Raw genomic sequence first — 25,239 nt, 5'->3', positions numbered from 1 at the left:
ACAGTTTTTAGATGATTTAATAAATTTACAGTCATTATCTTTCATCTCATTCATATTAATTTCTTTTTTATAATTTTTAGTTTTTCCTTTTTTTTAATGAAGTATAGTGGATTTACAATGATGTGTTAGATTCAGGTGCGCAGCACAGTGATTCAGTTACATATATATACATACACACATATACTCTTTTTCAGATTCTTTTCCTTTATAGGTTATTACAAGACATTGAATACAGTTCCCTGTGTTATACAGTAGGTCCTTGTTGGTTATCTATTTTATATATAGTGGTGTGTATATGTTAATCCCATCTTCCTAACTTATCCCTCCCCCTCCTTCCCCTTTGGCAACCATAAATTTGTTTTCTATGTCTGTGGGTCTATTTCTGTTTTGCAAATAAGTTCATTTGTATCTTTTTTCACATGATATTGCTTATATGTGTAATTTGAAAAAAATGCAAATTAACTCATTCACATTAATATCTATTAACAAAGGGGGAAGAGTCTGATTTTCCTACTGGGCTATTCCATTGTGATATCTCCTTTCACATATTCACACGATGTTAGCCCAACAGGTCTTGCTCACCTTCTGCCCTCTTTGCTCTCAATGCAAAATGTATAGCAGAAGACTGAGCCCTATGTGTGCCCAATCAATTCTTATGTTGATATACCTGCTATGTCTGCTGTTCATTTGCCAGTTTCTTTTAAAACAGTTATTATTCACCATTCCAATCATATTTGGGGAAAAGGAAATCACATGAGGGCATGCTTTAGTTTTACCTTCAGCATGATGATCTAGTAACTTGTTTCTCCCTTGTCCTTGTTATTACTAAAAGCTCATAATCTTACTGTTTGTTATACTCATGATTCTTCAATTTGTTTTTTGGTTGCAGTTTTAATTCATTAATTTGTTCAACAAATTTTTTTGGAGTAGGCCCTACAATGTCATTGTGCCCTACAATGGTCATTAGGGATACATTTAGCAAAACAGTCCTCATCTCTAGGGTGCTTTTAACCTGGTAGGGTAAACAGAGATTAATTAGATATCACATCGGTGAATATATGATTACAAGTCATAGTGAGTAATACTGAAGGAAAAGTACAGGTGTTGGAAGAGTAGAGAGACCAGACTTATTCAGGAGGACAGAGAAAGCTCTCCAGGAAGATTATTTGAGCTGTTCTCTGAGGAATGAATGGAGTGAGCTAGGTGGGACAGAAAAACAGGATTAATGGAAGAGAAAAATGCAGATAGAAAGCCTCTGAGTTAGAAAAGAGCTTAGCATCCTGAAGGAACTGAGTGAATACAGTTGTGGCTCAGTGCATGGCACAAAGCGGAAATTGGTGGGACCTGAGGCTGGGGAGGGCAGATTCAGCATCGTGGTATAAGTGATCTTAAAGATCATGGTCTTTCTTCTCAGAGCAGTGGGAAGGCACTGAAGGGAAACTACTCTGACCTTATCTGTGTCTTCAGATTATCACTTTGGCTTCAGTGAAGAGAAAAGCCTAAAAGAAAGTAAAAGCAGAGTTGAGGGAATTATTTTGGGTGAAACTTCTTTTGTCCAAGTGAGAGATGATAGTAGTTTGGACTAGAATGTTTTATAAGTGATAAGAGAGATTTAGAGTAAACTGTCTTGTACTCAGGAATGGATGGTATATGAGGGAGTGAGAGAGGAGGTCATGAAATGGCCATGGTGAGAGGGGGCTAGAAGCACCATCCCAGGTGTGATTGCTAATGACAAAACCACAGCGTGGGTGCCCGGCAGTCCATGTATGACCACCAGATCTCAGCTCCAGAGATAGCACTGTAAGTCTTACTTCTCTATTAGGGGTTGGAAGAGAACAGATGTACTCTCTACTTCATTCTTTTTACTGAATTCATCCAATCCCCTTACTTTCATGAAACACGCATTGTGCTAAGTGCTTGGACATAGCTCTGTGTCCAATCAGGAAGGAGGGCGGTAAATGGGCCTGTGCTTATAGTACAGTGGGGTGGGAACGGGAGGGGCTCACCCAGGGCGCTGCAGAAGCACATGGAGGGGATGCTGACTCATCTGGAAGGTCCAGTAGGGCTTACTGGAGAAGCTGGCCCCCTCTTGGAATGTGCAGGGTGATCAGCAGGAATTTGACAGGAGAAAAGTGGAAAGAAAAGGCCATCAGAAAAAAACAAACATGTGCAGAAAAGTCAGATTCTAGAATCTGGCCGAGCTTTCCAGAGCAGGGCCTCCGTAGGCTCAGATGTAAAAAGACCTGGGGCATGAGAAGGTAGGAGAGCCATGGTTTGTTTCCTCCCAATTAGTTGGAAACAAGCTGTCTAACTAGCACAAATTGAATAGCTGATGTCATACACTTGAGCCGTTAAAGGCTTCCTTGTACTGCTTGTGACAAATTTGTGCAAATCATTTCTCCCACCAGATTGTAAGCACGTGTAAAGGAGAAGCATGATGTAAACATTTATCTGACAGAGCCAAGGCTGGTTCTGAGTTCATCAAAAATACTCCAGAAGAATTATTAACTGGCAGATAGAAGTAAACTTTCTTGAGATAGATACTTCAGGTCATTGAAACCAAATATATATATGGCTTGAAACTTCTTTTTCAGACTAACTAGATATTTTGTACATATTATTTGTCAGCCTGATTAGTATAGATAATCAAACTTCTTTAAATTTTCAAATGGAAGACCAAAGAGAAAACTTGAAGCTGGTAATGGTGCCAATTACAGCTGTTAGCGGCACTTCCTTAAGGAAGCAAACTAAATTTCACGGTAACAAATGAATATTCACATGTTCTATTTAATTGGCAGGGAAGTGCCTATTTTTAAATCAGCAAGGAGACCTTCAATTCAGATTTAGTTTCATATCAATTCCCTTTATCTTCTTCCCTGTAGCGTTTGCTCTATTCAGTATGACAAATTTATGCTTAGATTGTTTTTAAAATTGAGAACCTGCCTAACTTTTATTTTTTAACATTTTTATTGGAGTATAATTGCTTTACAATGGTGTGTTAGCTTCTGCCTTATAACAAAGTGAATCAGCTATATATAGACATATAACAATAACTCGTCCCTCGAGTCTCCCTCCCACCCTCCCTATACCATCCCTCTAGGTGGTCACAAAGCACTGACCTTATCTCCCTATGCTATGCGGCTGCTTCCCACTAGCTAGCTATTTTACATTTTGTAGGGTATATATGTCCATGCCACTCTCTCACTTCATTCCAGCTTACCCTTCCCCCGCCCCGTGTCCTCAAGCCCATTCTCTACATCTGCATCTTTATTCCTGTCCTGCCCCTAGGTTACTCAGAAACTTTTTTTTTCTTTAGATTCCACATATATGTGTTGGCATACAGTATTTGTCACAGGGTGCTCTACCTATGTTTTTCTCTAAGAGTTTCATACTGTCTGGCTTTACATTTAAGTCTTTAATCCATTTTGAGTTTATCTTTGTGTATGGTGTTAGGGAGTGTTCTAATTTCATTCTTTTACATGTAGCTGTCCAGTTTTCCCAGCACCACTTATTGAAGAGGTTGTATTTTCTCCATGGTATATTCTTGCCTCCTTTATCAAAAATAAGGTGACCATATGTGCGTGGGTTTATCTCTGGGCTTTCTATCCTGTTCCATTGATTTGTATTTCCATTTTTGTGCCAGTACCACACAGTCTTAATTACTGTAGCTTTCTAGTATAATCTGAAGTCCAGGAGCCAGATTCCTCCAGCTCTGTTTATCTTTCTCAAGATTGCTTTGGCTATTCACAGTCTTCTGTGTTTCCATACAGATTGTGAAATTTTTGTTCTAGTTCTGTAAAAATGCCTTGGTAGTTTGATAGGGATTGCACTGAATCTGTAGATTGTTTTGCGTAGTATAGTCATTTTCAAAACGTTGATTCTTCCAATCCAAGAACATGGTATATCTCTCCCTCTGTTTGTATCATCTTTAATTTCTTTCATCAGTGTCTTATAGTTGTCTGCATAAAGGTCTTTTGTCTCCGTAAGTAGGTTTATTCCTAGGTATTTTATTCATTTCCTTGCAATGGTAAATGGGAGTGTTTCCTTAATTTCTCTTTCAGATTTTTCATCATTAGTGTATAGGAATGCAAGAGATTTCTGTGCATTAATTTTGTACCCTACTACTTTACCAAATTCATTGATTAGCTCTAGTAGTTTTCTGGTAGCATCTTTAGGATGCTCTATGTATAGTGTCATGTCATCTGCAAACAGTGACAGTTTTACTTCTTCTTTTCTCATTTGGATTCCTTTTCTTTCTTTTTCTTCTCTGATTGCTGTTGCTAAAACTTCCAAAACTATGTTGAATAATAGTGGTGAGAGTGGGCAACCTTATATTGTTCCTGATCTTAGTGGAAATGGTTTCTGTTTTTCACAACTGAGAATGATGTTGGCTGTCCTTTTGTCATATATGGCCTTTATTACATTGAGGAAAGTTCCCTCTGCGCCTACTTTCTGGAGGGTTTTTATCATAAATGGGTGTTGAATTTTGCCGAAGCTTTTTCTGCATCTTTTGAGATGATCATATGGTTTTTCTCCTTCGATTTGTTAATATGGTGTATCACGTTGATTGATTTGCATATATTGAAGAATCCTTGAATTCCTGGGATAAACCTCACTTGATCATGGTGTATGATCCTTTTAATGTGCTGTTGGATTCTGTTTGCTAGTATTTTGTTGAGGATTTTTGCATCTATGTTCATCAGTGATAGTGGACTGTAGTTTTTTTTGTGACATCTTTGTCTGGTTTTGGTATCAGGGTGATGGTGGCCTCACAGAATGAGTTGGGGAGTGTTCCTCCCTCTGCTATATTTTGGAAGAGTTTGAGAAGGATAGATGTTAGCTCTTCTCTAAATGTTTGATAGAATTCACCTGTGAAGCCATCTGTTCCTGGGCTCTTATTTGTTGGAAGATGTTAATCAGTCTCAATTTCACTGCTTGTGATCCTCTGTTTATATTTTCTATTTCTTCCTGGTTCAGTCTCAGAAGATTGTGATTTTCTAAGAATTTGTCCATTTCTTCCAGGCTGTCCATTTTATTGGCACATAGTTGCTTGTAGTAATCTCTCATGGTCCTTTGTATCTCTGAAGTGTCAGTTGTTACTGCTCCTTTTTCATTTCTAATTCTATTCAGTCTTCTTTATTTCTTGATGAGTATGGCTAATAGTTTATCAATTTTATCTTCTCAAGGAACAAGCTTTTAGTTTTATAGATCTTTGCTATTGTTTCCTTCATTTCTTTTTCATTTATTTCTGATCTGATCTTTAGTGATCTCTTGGTTATTTAGTAGTGTATTGTTTAACCTCCATGCGTTTGTATTTTTTACAGATTTTTTTTCCAGTAATTGATTTCTAGTCTCATAGTGTTGTGGTCGGAAAAGATACTTGATATAATTTCAATTTTCTTAAATTAACCAAGGCTTGATTTGTGACCCAAGATATGATCTATCCTGGAAAATGTTCCATGAGCACTTGAGAAGAAAGTGTATTCTGTTGTTTTTGGATGGAATGTACTATAAATATCAATTAAGTCCATCTTATTTAATGTATCATTTAAAGCTTGTGTTTCCTTATTTATTTTCATTTTGGATATCTGTCCATTGGTGAAAGTGGGGTATTAAAGTCCCCTACTATGATTGTGTTATTGTCAATTTCCCCTTTTATGGCTGTTAGCATTTGCCTTATGTACTGAGGTGCTCCTATGTTGGGTGCATAAATATTTACAATTGTTATACCTTCTTGGATTGATCCCTTGATCATTATGTAGTGTCCTTCTTTGTCACTTGCAATAGTCTTTATTTTAAAGTCTATTTTGTCTGATATGAGAATTGCTACTCCAACTTTCTTTTGATTTCCATCTGCATGGAATATCTTTTTCCATCCCCTCATTTTCAGTCTGTATGTGTCCCTAGGTGTGAAGTGGGTCTCTTGTAGACAGCATATATACGGGTCGTGTTTTTGTATCCTTTCAGCCAGTCTATGTCTTTTGGTTGGAGCAGTTAATCCATTTACACTTAAGGTAATTATCGATATGTATGTTCCTATCACCATTTTCTTAACTGTTTTGGGTTTGTTATTGTAGGTCTTTTTCTTCTCTTGTATTTCCTGCCTAGAGAAGTTCCTTTAGCATTTGTTTTAAAGCTGGTTTGGTGGTGCTGAATTCTCTTAGCTTTTGCTTGTCTTTAAAGGTTTTAATTTCTCCATTGAATCTGAATGAGGTCCCTTCTGGGTAGAAGAATCTTGGTTGTAGGTTTATCCCTTTCATCACTTTAAATATGTCCTGCCACTCCCTTCTGGCTTGCAGAGTTTCTGCTGAAACATCAGCTGTTAACCTTATGGGGATTCCCTTGTATGTTATTTGTTGTTTTTCCCTTTCTGCTTTTAATATTTTTTTCTTTGTATTTAATTTTTGATAGTTTGATTAGTATGTGTCTTGGTGTGTTTCTCTTTGGATTATCCTTTATGGGACTCTCTGTGCTTCCTGGACGTGATTAACTATTTCCTTTCCTGTATTAGCAAAGTTTTCAACTCAACTATAATCTCTTCAAATATTTTCCCCATCCCTTTCTTTTATTTTTCCTCTTCTGGGACCCCTATAATTCGAATGTTGGTGTGTTTACTGTTGTCCCAGAGGTCTCTGAGACTGTCCTCAATTCTTTTCATTCTTTTTTCTTTATTCTGCTCTTCAGTAGTTATTTCCACCTTTTTATCTTACAGGTCACTTATCCGTTCTTCTGTCTCAGTTATTCTGCTATTGATTCCTTCTAGAGAATTGTTAGTTTCATTTATTGTGTTCTTCATCATTGTTTGCTCTTTAGTTCTTCTAGTTCCTTGTTAAACGTTACTTGCATTTTCTCCATTCTATTTCCAAGATTTTGGATCACCTCTTCTGTCATTACTCTGAATACTTTTTCAGTTAGACTGCCTATTTCCTCTTCATTTGTTTGGTCTGATGCATTTTTACCTTGCTCCTTCATCTGTTGTGTGTTTCTCTGTCTTCTCATTTTGCTGACCTTACTGTGTTTGGGGTCTCCTTTTTGCAAGCTGCTGGTTCATAATTCCTGTTGCTTTCGCTGTATGCCCCCAGTGGCTAAGGTTGGTTCAGTGTGTTGTTTAGGTTTCCTGGTGGAGGGGACTAGTGCCTGTGTTCTGGTGAATGAGGCTAGATCTTTTCTTTCCGGTAGGCAGGTCCATATCCGGTGGTGTGTTTTGGGGTGTCTGTGGCCTTATTATGATTTTAGGCAGCCTCTCTGCTAATGGGTGGGGTTGTGTTCCTGTCTTGCTAGTTGTTTGGCATAAGGTGCCCAGCACTGGAGCTTGCTGGTCGTTGAGTGGAGTTGGGTCTTAGCGTTGAGATGGAGATCTCTGGGAGAGCTTTCGCCGTTTGATACTATGTGTAGCCGGAAGGTCTCTAGTGGACCAATATCCTGAACTCGTTTTCCCACCTCAGAGGCACAGGCCTGACACCGGCCTGAGCACCAAGACCCTGTGAGCTACACAGCTGAGAAGAAAAGGGAGAACAAAAGAAAGAATGAATGAAAGAAAAATAATATAAAATAAAGTTATTAAAATAAAAAAGAATTATTAAACATAAAAAGAATTAAAAAGTTACTTAAAAAAAGAAAGATAGAAAGAAGAGAGCAACCAAACCAAAAACAAATGCACTAATGATAACAAGTGCTAAAAACTATACTGAAAACAAACAAAACAAAGGACAGGCAGAACTCTGGGACAAATCATAAAAGCAAAGCTTTAGAGACAAAATCACACAAAGAAGCATACATATACACACTCACAAAAAGAGAAAAAGGGAAAATATATGTAGATCATTGCTCCCAAAGTCTACCGCCTCAATTTTGTAATGATTCTTCATCTATTCAGGTATTCCACAGATGCAGGTACATCAAGTTGATTGTGGAGATTTAATCCACTGCTCCTGAGGCTGCTGGGAGAAATTTCCCTTTCTCTTCTTTGTTCGCACAGCTCCTGGGGTTCAATTTTGGATTTGGACCTGCCTCTGCATGTAGGTCGCCTGAGGGCGTCTGTTCTTCGCTCAGATAGGACGGGGTTAAAGGAGCAGCTGATTCAGGGGCTCTGGCTCACTCAGGCCGGGGGGAGGAAGGGGTACGGATGCTGGCGAGCCTGCGGCAGCAGAGGCTGGCATGAGGTTGCACCAACCTGAGGCGCCGTGCGTTCTCCCGGGGAAGTTGTCCCTGGATCGCAGGACCCTGGCAGTGGCGGGCTGCACAGGCTCCCCAGAAGCGGGGTGTGGAGAGTGACCTGTGCTCGCACACAGGCTTCTTGGTGGCGGCAGAAGCAGCCTTAGCATCTCATGCCCATCTCTGGGGTCCGCGCTGATAGCTGCGGTTCGCGCCCATCTCTGGAGCTCATTTAGGCGGCGCTCTTAATCCCCTCTCCTCGCACATCCTGAAACAATGGTCTCTTGCCTCTTAGGCAGCTCCAGACTTTTCCTGGACTCCCTCCCGGCTAGCTGTGGCACACTAGCCCCTTCAGGCTGTGTTCACGCAGCCAACCCCGGTCCTCTCCCCGCGATCCCACCGAAGCCCAAGCCTCAGCTCCCAGCCCCGCCCGCCCCGGCGGGTGAGCAGACAAGCCTCTCGGGCTGGTGAGTGCCGGTCGGCACCGATCCTCTGTGCGGGAATCTCTCCGCTTTGCCCTCCGCACCCCTGTGGCTGCGCTCTCCTCCGCGGCTCTGAAGCTTGCCCCCTCCGCCACCCGCAGTCTCCGCCCGCGAAGGGGTTTCCTAGAGTGTGGAAATCTTTCCTTCTTCACAGCTCCTTCCGAGAGGTGCAGGTCCCATCCCTATTCTTTTGTCTCTGTGTTTTCTTTTTTCTTTTGCCCTAGGCATGTGGGGAGTTTCTTGCCTTTTGGGAAATTTGTGGTCTGCCAGCATTCAGTAGGTGTTCTGTAGGAGTTGTTCCACATGTAGATGTATTTCTGATGTATTTGTGGGGACAAAGGTGATCTCCACGTCTTACTCTTCCACCATCTTGAAGGTCTCCTATCTCAATTATTAAAGTATTGTTATAGGGAATGGTTTATGCATATTTTTGAAATTTCATCTGATCCTTTCTTGGTTTACTAGAAAATCCTAACGATTATAAAGCTATTATTGTCTTGAAGTCACTAAGGTTGAAACTGCATATATTGTGACAGTCCTCAGAGATGTGTAAGGTCTGCCTTCCACCTAGTAATTCAGAAAGCCAGCTTCTTTCTCTCTTGTGATTTTGCCATTTCCTGGGACATTGGAGTCCTTTGCTCTCAGCTTCATCGTGGAACTCGAAAACCTGCCTAACTTTTAAGTGATTTTATTTACTTAAGTATAGGTATTTTGGACTTTATGGGATGGTTCAAGAAGTGACTGTATTGCCAAATGTAAAAACCTAAATCATCTTCCAGTGTTCAAACCACTAACAGTATTCAACAATGTCCACCCAGTGTATGTTTGACTGTTTATGTTTGACTAAAATATGTGTGGGTGACACGAGTGTATTATAAAGTAAAGAACTAGAAAAGTGGACTCAAGAATTCCAATCTGGATCTTTAAACTCTGATCTACACTTCCATGAAGTAAGTACTGGCTGGACTGCTGTCTCACTGTGAAAAGTACTGACTTTCACTTCCTGCTATGACCTTATATAATTTATCCATTTGTGCTTCCTGTTTGCATCTGGTTATCATCTTTAATCAGCTTACTTCCCAGCAGGGGAGGATTTATTTCTGTTGCTGTCTTGCTGTTTTGCAACTTAAATTGTTTTTGCCTTTAAGTTTCTTATACTTTTTCTATTCCTTAACCTCAAAGGCATGCCAACATACAGCAACAGTGATTGTAAACATAAAACTGTCTATACGTGTGAAGGTCAAAAAGGTACTGTTAAAAAACAATCAAATGCTGTTCTGAAATTTTGTGTGTATGCTATGTATATCTTTGTATATGGTAACATGTATCCATTTAAATAAATGTAAGCTAATGTTCCTGTTAAAATTCTTTAAAAAACACTAAATTTTTAATATTTGAAAATAGCTCTCAAGAATCATTTCCCTTAGAACTGATGAGGAAACAGCAACATGACCAGAAACAACATTAACCAAAGGAAGCACCAGGGCCTGAACAATGCTGGAAAGCCAAACTGAGGGCTCTCTGCAATGATCCACAACTTGTCCTGCAATTTATATTCTATGTGTGGGCAGAGAGTATATTAGGCATGTTCACCTGTGTATCCTGACACACAGTACAATTTTATATTTATCTTTGAAGCTTTCATTTATGTTGAATTAACTGGTAGGCAACTTTACAGTGATTTTTAATTTACTTAAATTGTACATTTATGATCTTTATTTAGAAGAAATGATATCATTGGTAATCCCTGGGATTTCATTGGTATTTGTGAGGATGTTGGTGAAATATTATTTGATAATAGTTCTGTATGACTGGTTGGTGAAAAAAAACTATATATAATTAGCAGTATATCTTTTTCTAGAACTAGCAATTTTCTGTTGCAGGTTATAAGTTTATTGTCTTGAAGAAAGACCGTTTGTCAGACACAGGATATTTTCATGCCTTCCATTGTTTTTTTTGGGGGGGAAACAATGTTTCTTTATGACTTGGTATAAAATTATAAAGCCAAATAACTGGACTTGTGTGACACAGGAAAATTTCTCATGCAATATATTCATTTCCTAAAAAAAATATTTTAAGGTCAAATTTATATTCAACTACATAGGGCAGTGAAGTAGGTATCCTCATATGAGTAATATGTAACATGACAGAAATATAATCAAATCAATGCTGGATAACAGAAATTAATTACAAAATTAAACTAATCTTTATTTCACATTTGTAAGATGAAAGACAAAATCTCAAATAGTGATTTTTTTCCAGAAGACTAACTTAATCGTCAAAATATAGGCAATTATATGATGGTATATATAGGTATTATATGATGATCTGTCAGCTTCTGGTTTTCACAGAAATAAATTAACAAATGGAAACTCAGGCAATATTTCCTTCAGCTTCCCTTTGTAATAGGAATACTGAGAACTCAAAGAGGAACCAGGGGAGAGTGTCAATGGTGATGAAAGGACAAGACACTATACTAAATTTCTGAATTATTTTAAGTGGAAAAGAGCATGATTTACAAATGAATTAAATACCCTATGATTGAGTGAATCTATTTTCACTTTAGTAGAACAGCAGTAAGTGAAAAAAATAATGGGAAGAAAAATTATGACTATTCTAATATATGATATTTAAATATCACATTACAAAGCAGTCCCAGACAGGAAATATTTACACTTATCTTGTGATGGTTAATTTTACATGTCAACTTGACTGGGCCCTGGGGTGCCCAGACATTTGGTTAAACATTATTTGGGTATTTCTGTGAGAGTTTTTTGACTGGGATTAACATTTAAATCAGTAGACTGAGCAAAGCAGATTGCCCTCCATCATGTGGGTGGGCCTCATTTTATCAGTTGAAGGCCTGGATAGAACAAAAGGCTGACCTTCCCCCCAGTGAGAGAGAATTCTCCTGCCTGACAGGTGGCCTTTGAACTGGAATATTTACTCTTGCTGGTTCCATAGCAGCTTTCAGCCTTTGGACTTGAACAGGGACACTGGCTCTGTCTGTTTTGGATGGCCAGCCTCCAAAATTGCTTGAGCCAGTTTCTTAAAATAAATCTCTCTCTCTCTCTCTCTCTGTCCCTCTCTGTCCTTGGATGGATGGATGGATTGATGGATAGATATAGAAGTCTTGTTGCTTACATTTCAACCCCAAATGCCCACATTCATCCTATGCATTTCATCCCCACATACAATACTGTCTCACTGGGAATGGCTTGTAGGTGGGGGACAGGAATGGCTGGGGGCAATGTATGAGACAGTTATTACAAGTTTTCATCAGGCATGGATCTATAAATTCTATCTTTAAGATTAGGAGATATATTCTTTAATAGTTAACATAAACTAGAGCACAGTTCCCAATCCTTTTCTGCAATTCCAAACTCCAAAGATCCCTGAAAACAAGTTTTTTTCCTGGGTTTGGTGTTAAAACTCATTTGGAAACAAAACTAATCTGAACTGACAGCAGAACATTCCTAATGCTTTCTAATCCCATTTAGATTTAGTGTGAGTGTTCATTTATATCACTATAGAAATCTTAATGAGTTTGTCTCCAGAGTGCTGCCCAGCAAACCCTGGAATTCTACGTGACATCTAAATTCTGAACTGTATCTGGCACCAAGGATTTAGAATAAAATATTGTGGACCTGCAATTATTTTTCAGATACTGCCATGAGGAAGGTATATAACAAGTGATATTCTTAGGTTTCAAGAAGTTTAAGAAAAGAATTTAAAATAAAAAGGAGATTTACAGAAGGATACTTCAATTGCACACAGAAATGAAGAGAGAGATGCAAAATCATAGTAGCTTCAGTTTAACATGATTTCAATCAGGGAATTCAGGCAGTCGAAGCAAATTGTTGGCTACTGTCTCTCTCAGTTCTCTGCATGAAGGAAGACAAGGTCTTCAGGGGCTCAGAGCTCTGATACTTACATCATAGAAGAAAGAGGCTTTTCTGTGCCAACTCCATATAGAAATACATTGGATAAAATATTCAATTACTTTGGTGGGTTCACATGTTAACTCTTAGGCCACTCTTCCTGGTCATGGAACAGGGAGCAGGCCTTTTTCATGGGCCCGACTGTGGGCAGTGTAACAGGGTCTGTCAATTGATAGCTCCAACATGATGACCTCATGGTTGGACTGGAGGAAAACAGAACCTCAAAGAAGGTTGGTTTTAAACTAGTAGGTAAAAAAGCTGTCTCCCATAAGATGACTAACCAGCAAAAAGAAAATCATACCTAGTATTCATCACTCCGGCAAAACTAGGGAACAGAGAGAACTATTTCAGCTCACATTTCGAATTTAAGATTCCTAAACTAAAACTAAAGGTAACGTGTCATTACATTTTAGGCAAAATCAACCTACTGAATCCTATTTTTTATTTTTAATACTTCAAAAAAATTTTTATGGTATAATAGATCATGCTTTACTTTATATTCTTGTGATCTTTCTCCACATATACTGATAAATGAACAAGTATATCATCTACTATGCCAAAGGGTTTCTTTGAAAAACAAATTATCTGCCATGTCACCAGTATGGTATTTCATCAATTAATATTTTCAGTGGCTCTGAAATAATTCAAGGATATACATACCCAATGGGTTTAATAAAACTAAATTTGGACATTAGTGCTCCAATGTGGTGATGAATATATTTTCATTGAAAGAAGAATGAAAGGAAGAAATCCAAAAAACAAATGTAGGCCCCTGGACTACATTTTGATCATAATTATTTCTGCTCTTTGTGAAATAAAGGAAAATCTAATGCAAGCATTTCATTTGTTAATAAATAATTCTGTATCAACAGGGTGGAAAAATATTTAAAACAGTCATTTAGGAATAATGAAATGGTGATAATCATGAAAAATATAAAATGACATAAAACTCTAGGAAGATCCTAAGATGTCTTTACTTTATCAAGTTTTCTTCATCCAAATCATTCCATATTGGTCTCCCAATTATTTGAGCTTTTATGACATCTGCTGCCAACCATTCAATTTGCCCTTTATTATATACAATCTGACATTATCACTGAATCTAATACTGAATGCAAATTATAGCTTCCATTAACTTGTGAGCTTTTTAAGGTAAACATATTACACTTCATTTATATTTTCTCTTCAATACCTATTATTATATGTATACACTAGGCATTAAACAATACTTTGAAAACTGAATTGTTACTTTTTTAAGGGTTAATGGGGAATTCTTGGACAATTAGTTTTAGACCCAGGGTTAATTTATTCAACAATTTATATATGAGATTTTTGCCAACTATAATGAGCAACCAAATTTCCTAAATTCTTCATTAGTCTATATTCCAATGACATCCCTATTAGATCAAGTAAGGAAAGTACTCACCTAAAGACAACACAAATGTCTTTTCCAGGACTAAGTTGATTACCTCTCACACATTATTGCAAGTTTAAAGCATAATTACTAACTCATGCATGTGATGTAAATACACTGTTGTAATATTCTATTTTTTACCTTTAATGCAGACCCAAGAAATATTTTCTGAATTATTTTTTCCACCACTATACTCCTTAATGCTATCAGGGTAGTTGATCTAAAATACATCTGTTGAATGGATAAAAAAGATGTAGCACATATATACAATGGAATATCACTCAGCCATAAAAAGGAACGAAATTGAGTTCTTTGTAATGAGGTGGATGGACCTAAAGTCTGTCATACAGGGTGAAGTAAGTCAGAAAGAGAAAAACAAATACCGTATGCTAATGCATATATATGGAATCTAAAAAAATGGTGCTGATGAACCCAGTGGCAGGGCAGGAATAAAGATGCACATGTAGAGAATGGACTTGAGGACACAGAGGGGGGAAGGGTAAGCTGGGATGAAGTGAGAGAGTGGCATGGACATATATACACTACCAAATGTAAAACAGATAGCTAGTGGGAAGCAGCCGCATAGCACAGGGAGATCAGGTCGGTGCTCTGTGATCACCTAGAGGGGTGGGATAGGGAGGGTGGGAGGGATGGATATGGGGATATATATGTATACATATAGCTGATTCACTTGGTTGTACAGCAGAAACCAACACAACATTGTAAAGCAATTATACTACAATAAAGACAAAAAAAACCACATCTGTGATTGTGTCCCTTTGTAACTTAAAAACTTTTCAGAATGGTCCAATGCAAACTGAAAAACTCAAACTTCTAAGTAGGAAGGTCCTTTTCCATCCCTGCCTTGCTGTCTTCTCATCTTGCTCTCCCAATCGTTATTCTGTGTAACCTATGGTAGCAACAGCCAAGGTACTATTCTTCTCCAAATACTCCAATTTTTCCACTGTGGTGAACTCCACTTTAAATAATTCTTCCCCCCTCATTTACCAGTCTAAGTTCAAATACTAAGTTCAACAATTAGCATTTGGAAGTTTCTTCTAGCTTACCTATACTAAAAATAAGAAAACTTAAATCATCCAAAAGTCCAGCGTTTAGAAATAACCATTTTTAAGCAAGAGATAACCATCACCTCAAACATCTCTTTAGACAGTGTACAGAAGGATACTTCAATTGCACACAGAAATGAAGAGAGAGATGCAAAATCATAGTACCTTCAGTTTAACATGATTTCAATCAGGGAATTCAGGCAGTCGAAGCAAATTGTTGGCTACTGTCTCTCTCAGTTCTCTGCATGAAGGAAGACAAGGTCTTCAGGGGCTCAGAGCTCTAATACTTACATCATAGAAGAAAGAGGCTTTTCTGTGCCAACTCCATATAGAAATACATTGGATAAAATATTCAATTACTTTGCTGGGTTCACATGTTAACTCTTAGGTCCTTAGGTCCTTGTGCTCTAGTTTATGTTAACTATTAAAAAGCCACTTGCACATTTATTCTGCCTTTTCTCTGCATATTCTGCCATCCTTGGTCACTGGGTTCTCGATAGGTTTTGCTATTATGAGGAATTGACAGGATCACAAAGACTGGGGAAGAGTTAGTTCTCTTTTGTTTCTGCTTTGAGATGCTATTCTGTCAATAGGTATTTCTCTCCATAGCCCCAGCTCACTTTGGACAGTCCCTGAATCTGTGGTTCTGGCTGCTACCATGCAGCTTTCACATACATTCAGTCAACCCATTCCAATCTGGTAACCCTAGCTTTGGGACGGAGGTACCATCACATCTATCGTCTCCAGCTGTAGGGTGATACGGACTTCTTGGTGTTGCTAATCTATAGATTCTCTAAATGGCCCCTACTTGCCTTTCAGCTCTTTAAACATCTTTGCAATTAGTCTCCAGTAGTCAAGTCCTTCCATTGGACTACCTGGCGCGTGAGCTCGGTTTCTTGGACCAGATCCTGACTCATACGACATACTCAAGTAGAAGGACTGATCAGTCAGGAGATAAGGCAATTTTTAAAATGTGTTCATACAGTTTATGCTATTTTAGTGACAATATTTAATTGGATTTATTTAAATTTAGTAAAAGAACATCTCAAGTAAAACTGAAAACCTCAGTAAAACCCTGTTGAAAAATTAAATATAAATTTCTTTATCGTAAGAGAGATTGTTCTCTTAAAAGATCCCTCAGAGGTTAGGAATAAATAGTAATTAAAGCAAAGGACTTCAGTTGGTATTATTTAACTATGTGTTTTAATTTTAGATATTACCAGATTCAGAGATTAAAACTTGAAACTCTGATACTTCTCACTTCCACTCTGATCACTTCCTTATTTTTGTAAACAAAATGTGTAATATTTCTATCTCTTCTGCAACCAGTTTCACACATTTTCTTATAGAAATTCTGATAATCACTACTGGATCAAATTTCCTGTCATTCCTGAATTCTCTACAAGGATGCAGTACATAATTTGTTCAATTATTTTTTCAGTTCTATTGCAGTATACAGTTTACAATTACAATACAATATACAGGTGATGTACTGCACAACTTCTTTCATATTTGAGAAGGCCTGCCTGTCACTTCTGTACATAAAGGAATGCTTGGTTAGATACTGGAATGGGAAATGCTGTGGGCAGCTTTACACTACTATCTCAACCTGGAATTCTCACTTGCATACTTTTAATGTGGATATTTTTCCATTTTACTACAAGTTTAGCAAGTCTTGAACTATTTATAATTCAGCACTATAGGTCCCTAACCCCTGGCATATAATAGATTATCAATACATGCTTGATGCACAAAGATTAATGCATGAATGAATACATAAATATAATATATAGCCGCTAGAAAATTAGAAAGTTTTCAGTTCAACCAAACAATCCTTACACATGAATGACACAAGAAATCAGTCTGAAACCTGAAATGTCTTTTCATGTAGTTGGATGAAATGAGTACCCCTTGTTCTTTGACAGAGTGGTAAGAAGTTTTGTACATCTTTTACATTTTTCCTTTTTTACTGATTTTATGATGGTTACAATGGAACAATTAAATAAGATTTCCTCCTTGAAAATAAAAGGTTAATTCCTTAGGAGAAATAAAAATTTAGCTTAATTTTGAGTGAGATAATAACATCATTTTCTAAGGTTCAGCTTTGATGATAAAAGAAAGATAATACCTGAGCAAATAAATATGTGATATGGGAAAAATATTGCTACTATACAATGGAAAAGATTACAGTATAAAAATGTACTTCTTGGCCACCATCAAAAAGTCTACAAATAACAAATGCTGGAGAGGGTGTGGAGAAAAGGTAACCCTCCTACACTGTTGGTAAGAATGTAAATTGGTGCAGCCACTATGGAAAATAGTATGGAGGTTCCTTAAAAAACTAGAGTTACCATGTGATCCAGCAATCACACTCTTGGGCATATATCTGGAAAAAACTAATTCGAAAAGTACATGCACCCCAATGCTCATAGCAGCACCATTTACAATAGCCAAGACATGGAAGTAAGCTAAGTGTCCATCAACAGAGGAATGGATGAAGAAGATGTGGTGTATATATATATATATATATATATATATATATATATATATATATATATATATATATATATATAATGGAATATTACTCGGCCATAAAAAAGAAAATAATGCCATTTGCAGCAACATGGATGGACCTAGAGATTGTCATACTGAATGAATTAAGTCAGACAGAGAAAGACTAATATCATATGATATCGTTTATATGTGGAATCTAAGGATACGAATGAACTTATTTACAAAACAGAAACAGAGTCACAGATGTAGAAAACAAACTTATGGTTACTGGGGTGGGGGGAAAGCAGGGGGAGGGATAAACTGGGAGATTGGGATTGACACATACCACTACTATATATAAAACTGGTAACTAATAAGGACCTACTGTATAGTACAGGGAACTCTACTCAATACTCTGTAATGGCCTACATGGGAAAAGAATCTAAAAAAGTGCATATATGTATACATATAACTGATTCACTTTGCTGTATACCTGAAACTAACACAACACTGTAAATCAACCATACTTCAATAAAAAAGATACTTCTTAGGACTTCCCTGGTGGTCCAGTGGCTAAGACTCCGTGCTCCCAATGCAGGGGGCCTGGGTTAGATCCCTGGTCAGGGAACTAGATCCCGCATGCTGCAACTAAGACACAGTGCAGCCAAATACATAAACATATATATATATATATATATATATAAAAGAAAATATACTTCTTTTGCTTCATAACATTATTACTTTACTATTATTATTAATATTATCCATTCATAGACTCTAGCCATCTCTAATTACTCATTCTTACTGAAATCTGCTCATACCACAAGTTCCCAGAACATCCTCTACATAGTGAATTAATGTATCTGTATTTATTTCTTAAAATCCCCAAAACTTACTTCACAGGTTTATTTTGAAGATTAAAAACAATCTATATAGCTTACAGCACAGGGCATAATAAATGGTAATAATTCAATAAATAGTATATATTTATACAACCATCATTATCATCATCACCAAATTCTCTCCATTATTCTCAGGACAAAATTCAAAATTTTCAGTTTTCTGTGAATGCCTTCCAAGATTTTATGCATGTCCACATCTCCAGTAGGAGTCAGATAACATACTCTCTAAGCCTGATCATGGTGAGTTACTTTCAGTTCTCCTAATAAGACAAGTGTTCTCTTACTTCTGGACTTTTGAATATGCTATTATTTCACCCTGAATATATTCTTTTCCTTCTTCACTCAAAAGAAGACCAAATAGAGGAAAAGTGTTTCCCCATATGAGAGTTTCTTTACCCTCCAAAGCAGAGATCTCCATATAAAATAAGCATAAGAATAAATATTAACATGGATGAGAAAGAACTTCCATTTCTGGAAGTATATAGACTAAACACTCTCACAGACGTCCCCATTTAAAATAATCTAAAAATGACATGTAAAATATAGAAAAAAAGAATTTAAAATAAAACTCTGTAAAGGTGGGAACTTGAGAAAGTTCCTGCTCGCTGTAACTAGAGAAAGCCCACGCGCAGCAACAAAGACCCAACACAGCCAAAAATAAATAAAAATAAAAACAATTTAAAAAATAAAATAAATACTTCTGAGTATACAAATAGAGAAACATTCCCCATGTCATTTTACAGGACTAGTAAATTTGATTTGCTATCCACATCTAACAAAGATAGTACAGAAAATGGAAAATGGCATGTCAATCTCACTCATAAACAGAAATGTGAACATACTAAACCAAATACTAGCAAATAGACTCAGTTATTCATAAAACATTAATAAATTTATCCCAGAAGTGAGAGGTTGATTTTAACATTAGAAAGAATGAAGTTCACCAATACAAAAATATTAAAGATGCTTAATCACCTCAAAGATGAAGAAAAGCACTCATTTGTGGGAAAAAAAACCCAAAAAACAAAACTTAAACTATGAACTGAAGTAAACTTCCATAAATTTATAAACCTGTAGCAAACAGAATTCTTAGTAGAGAAAAGAAGTTAACATTCACTCTAATATTAGGGACAAGAGTGCCTGCTATAACCGATTTTTTTTGACATTGTACTAAATGTTCTAGCCAGCTCAGCAAAGTCAAGAAAAACAAGAATGGGTTTGCAACAACTGGGAAGGAAGGAATATGGTTCTCATTATTTTCGTATGATGATTATTTACAGCAAAAATACAAAATAAAATCTCCCAATATGTATTTACAATATCAGGTTTCTGGATACAAAATCAGTATACAAAAATAAATTTCATTTTATTCAGCAGCAATAAAATCTGTATAAGTACTTTACAGGGGAAAAGCAATGAAATATTCTTTGGTCATTCCCAGCTGATTAAAAATGTTATAAATATTGTACTAGAGTTTAAAAATTACCATGACGGTGACATTCAGTAGCATTTCTGCCTTTTACTGCTTTGCTTCGATTCCTTATGATTGATGCATACTCAATTAAAGAAAGTATATCTTCCTATATATTAGACTACAATTTAGGAATATATACCATCTCAAGCAAAATCACTCCCATCTGTAAAAAGGAGATTAGATCTCTTCTGGAGGAAGGTACTTGATCTTACATTTATCAAGAGATATTTAAGATATACTAATAAGTTATTAAGAGGTAAATATGTTTAATGTATTAGTTTGGACTATATGGAATTCCTAACTTGAAGGTTAAGAATGACTGAATATTAACAAACTCATAATGCAACCTAATATGTCATGGTTTGGTGATACGTAATCTCGCATGGAAAAAGAAGTTTGAATTATGTGGGAACTTCTGAAAAGAGTAAGTCTCAAACATAATTCCTTCTCCTCAAAATATGGGTTGTATTCTATAATTTGATATTTCAGAATAATGAGTTGTATCTCTTACTTGGATGAGATGTGGTGAAAAAATATTTTACGTTCCTTATCAAATTATTTTATTTAAATTCAATTTAAATGTATAATTTATCTTCCACAATAACACAACACTGTAAATCAACTATACGTCAATAAAAGACAAAAACAAAACGAAAAATACAGAAAATGTATATCCAGAGTCAGATCACTTCTCATTACCTCCAACCTACCACTCTGGTCCAAAATACTATCTTCTCTCCTCTAAAATGACTGCAATAACTTTCTAACTGATTTCTCAGTATGAAAGATACTGTAAAAATATAGGATCATTATTTCACTCTTGAGTTCAAACCTTTCCATATCTTTCAGAATAAAACTCAGACTTTTCATGTGACTGTCAAGACCCTGTAAGATCAGAACTTCTGTTGCTTCACTGCTCTCACTTCTTGACCTTCACCCTGACCTCTGATATTTCCTCTCTTCCAGCCAGAAGAGTTGACCACCTTTCTGCTCCTTGAAATGTGAGAGAAACAACCATCTCAGGACCTTTGCACTTGCTATTTCCTCTGCCTGGAATGCTTTCCCCTCAGATACATTCATTGCTCCTTCCAGAGCTTCCTTCAGAAGGAACTTTTCAGCAAGATCTTTCCTGGCTGCCCTGTGAACAACTGCAACTCATTGCCGCCTACCATCACCATCACTTCCCCATTTTATTACAACTCCTAGCATTTACCCTTGTGCTGTAAATGTTCACACATGTAGCCAACTGAGTGTCCTCCCTCCCTCATAATAAAACTCCATTAAAAGCACAGATTTTTATCTGTGTTGATCTCTAATGTAAACATTGCCTAACACATGGTGCGTGTTCAGTTCCTATTTTTTACTTAATGATTGAACATAAACTGTATAGACTCAAAGTTTGTGCAATAAGATTAGCATTAGATCAAAAAATCCACTGCTGCAAAGGTTTCTTTAAATTAAGGATTAATTTACTACAACTCTACTATAGACTATGGTGATTTATATAGGAATATTAATTTTAATTAAGAGTATAATTGGCCCAAAGGTAAACAGCATGTGTTCTGGACCTTTTGAATTGGAAGAAAGGGTTTTTAATCTCGTTCTATCCTAAATTTTCAGCTTTTTAAATTATGGCGCGCATTTTATAAAGGACTGGTCATGGAAATCCAAATTACATAAGCACAGGGCTTCCCTGGTGGCGCAGTGGTTGAGAGTCCGCCTGCCGATGCAGGGGACACGGGTTCGTGCCCCGGTCCGGGAAGATCCCACATGCCGCGGAGCGGCTGGTCCCGTGAGCCATGGCCGCTGAGCCTGCGCGTCCGGAGCCTGTGCTCCGCAACGGGAGAGGCCACAACAGTGAGAGGCCCGCGTACCGCAAACAAAACAAAACAAAACAAAACAAATTACATAAGCATGACATATGGTTGTGTCTTTGTTTGCTGTAAATTTTATTTAAAATGTGCAAACAACTACCGTGAAATACCATAAACAGTGCACAGTCATCTCATATGACTTTGGGACAGGGAGACTGACTGAAATGCACAAATAATCAGAAATCTCATTTGTACCATATTTGTAAATTACTATTTCATGAAACCCTCTTTTAGACTAGCCAGTATAAAACATCTGATATACTGCCTTCCCTCTGGGGGTACAGCGCTCATATAAAAGCTGAAGGAGGGAGAAACAGTGAGCCCAGACTATCTACGAACTGAGTAATTGAGAGTCCAGGCTGGTGGTGTGCTCTGTCTGAGGGTGCTTGTTCTTGATTCTCTCACCACATTTCAGCGACCACACTTCAGCAGCGGGGATATAAATGTGCCACAGTGTTCCCAATAAAACTAGTTATTAGCCTTCAGAGCAGCATGACAAGTACAATAGATTGTTTTCCAATGAAACCACAGCTACAAACCTTAAGAAATGCATTGCACATATTCTTTGCTCAATATATTAAAAGCTGTAGATATAATTATTCATTCAACATTCATTTACACTCATCCAAATGTAATTTTCTTTTCTTAGCAATTTAGTAGTGCCTTATAAAACTGGCAGTGCAGTGTGTTCCCTATGAGGATTTGACACTCTGTTACATAATCATTATTCTGTATTTTTCAGAAGACATAAACATTTACTTGCAGCTAAGGGGCTGAAGCAGAAAAGGCAGCAAGACATAATAAAAATGGAGATCTTTCTATATCAATTGTTTGAGCAACTTCCAATTTGCACATGAAGCAAAACTGTAAAAAAATCTATTTTTCAGTCTGTCTTTTCTTCTTTCTTCAGGGTCAGCACTTTTTGTCAATATTTTATTTAACAGAAGCTTTCTTCTCCTCCTTCCTCCACCTGAGGTTTTATTTTTGTCAGAGTTCAAAAGCTAAACAAAGTTGACTGCCACATGTGCTCAAAGACTGAGGAAGTTATTAAAAAAATTGTTTTGGCTGTAGAATTCCTGTGGCTGGAGCAGGTTTGACAAATATTTAAGGCAACTGACATTGCAGTTATTACAGCAATATTCTGCTCAAAATTTATATAATATTTTGTCAACTTTATAGTAAAGCTTAAAATATACAACTGAGAATAAAGACTGCTGTGGGATTCCCCTAACCATGGATGGCAAATAGGGATCATCTCTGGTATCAGCTATAATCCATTGGTAGATAATGGCATTTTGGTGTACTAATTCCTGAGACTTTCAAGTCCAATCTGAACTCAGGAAGAATGAGGTTCTTGAACCACTGGTCATGTCTGCCAAGAACAGAAGATAGGAGTAGCCTTCCTGTTCTAATACTGAAATTCCAACAAAGCTCATCATTATACTTATGTATACTGTCCCCTGTGTAAAGGGTCACAGCCCAAGAAAATTTGTGTTTCCATGTCTTCCAATTTCTTCTACTGTGGAATGAATTAATTTCAAAGACACCTTATTGGGTAGATGAAAGTTAGATAACAACATATTCAAATCATTGAGTCAAAAGAGTTATTCTAATATGTCTAATATTTTTTGAAGGCCTACATTCTTCCCCTACTTTTACCCTTTTATTTGCCCTCAAAATGTGTAGAACTTGTATTTGTTCAAGTTCATGTAATATCTCAGGGAAATTACTTTCAGAATGTGGTCAGAACACAAAACCCCTTCCCTAGTTGCCAAACTTATGGTGGTATCTGAAATGCGGAACAAGATCTCTTAACCAAAAGTCATATGAAAGGAAATATAATTGTTGAAACAGGAGAGTATAGTCATTAACAAGAGCATCTAATGGCCCCAAACTTCCAAGATTCAGTTTCTTCATCAATGAAATGGAGATAATATAATGACACCTCATAGGATTGGTATGTGGATTCAGTAAAATAATCTTTATAAAGCAATTTGCACGTATATGGTACAAAGTGAATTCTCCTTAAATGTTATGCGTTATCTTTATTGAATAATAGATGAGTTGACTAGATTTGCTACCATTGTAGAATTGGCCTTCCTCAGGACTCATCACATACCCTGACCCGTTAAAGCTGCCAGCACTCTCCGGCCACTTGGCTTCTCTTCACTCTTCTTGCTCTTTCTGGTACCATCTTCCTAGCTAATTCAATGTGTTTTTAAAATTTTGCCTGCCTTGGGGAAATCACTTTCTAAGAATTAGTTACAACTTCTTTAGTCTACTTTCTACCCTAGACACACAGGATGTGAAGACCTTCTCAATACGGTGGAGGGAATGTTAATTATTTTTGCTGGCTCTCACTATGTTTGTCTCTCTTTTCCCTGTATTTTTTTCTCTCTTCCTTGGCTACAGGCTTGTTTCTCCTCCTCATATGCATCTTCTCTATAGCCACATCCCTAGATTCATCCAAGACTCAATTACAATTCTGTTATAATGTGCTTATTTGCTTCTTCCCTCCATCCCCATACCCACGAGATTTATGAATAAAATTTGGGGATACTAGGGCTCATGATTAGTACCTTGTGAAAGGGGAGGAGTAATTTTTCTGGAGATCTTTGTAGATATAACCTACACAATTATTTTTGTTTCTTTTCATTTTAAAGCTGAATTTTGTTTAATAAGTATCTTTACTTTCACTACTCAGTAATCCTATATAAGATTAGAATAGATTTAGACCTGTTCCTTAGGGATGTGCTTCTAAAAATATTTGTGATAAAGGATCAAGCCGTTTCCTCCTAATCTATTTTATACCAGTATTTTGTTAAAATTTAAAAAATGAATAACTAGAACAATGACATAAAAGCAGACACATCAAGTAAAAGCCACCAATTTTTAAAAGTATAACATAGGAAAAATAAAAGAATTCCAAAATCTATACATGTTGTAACTCTTTCTGTTTTCACAATTTTACTTATACAAAAGGTTGTGCTTGAAATAGTGATTTTTCCATATTAAACAGCTATAAGCACACGTGGCACTCTGAATGAACAGTGTATCAATCAATAAAGTTGCAACTGTGGCAAATGAGTTTGTCTCTTTCTTGTTAGCTTATGAATTTGGTTATACAGGCATGCTACTTATAGGGCAGGATACAATGTACATCTAAGCTATTTTAATAGTGGTCATAAAATAAAAAGCAGTCTTGCTGGGAGAGTAGACAGGTATAGAAGAAGTGATTTTAGAGCAGTTTGGGCAAGCTCAGCATATTCATCCTTAATGTTTACCCAAAATGAAAGGATTGATGCTATACTACAAAATTCATTTTCAATTCTTCATCAGTAGCTAGTTGTATCTTATAAAGTTATAGTTAAATTTCAATTATCTTTTCTTGAAACAAATGGGTTCTGGATTTTATATACTTATTGAAATGGAGCAGGA

This window comes from Globicephala melas, chromosome 21, assembly GCF_963455315.2.
Source record: "Globicephala melas chromosome 21, mGloMel1.2, whole genome shotgun sequence".
Classification (NCBI taxonomy): domain Eukaryota; kingdom Metazoa; phylum Chordata; class Mammalia; order Artiodactyla; family Delphinidae; genus Globicephala; species Globicephala melas.
This window is presented reverse-complemented; position numbering follows the sequence as displayed.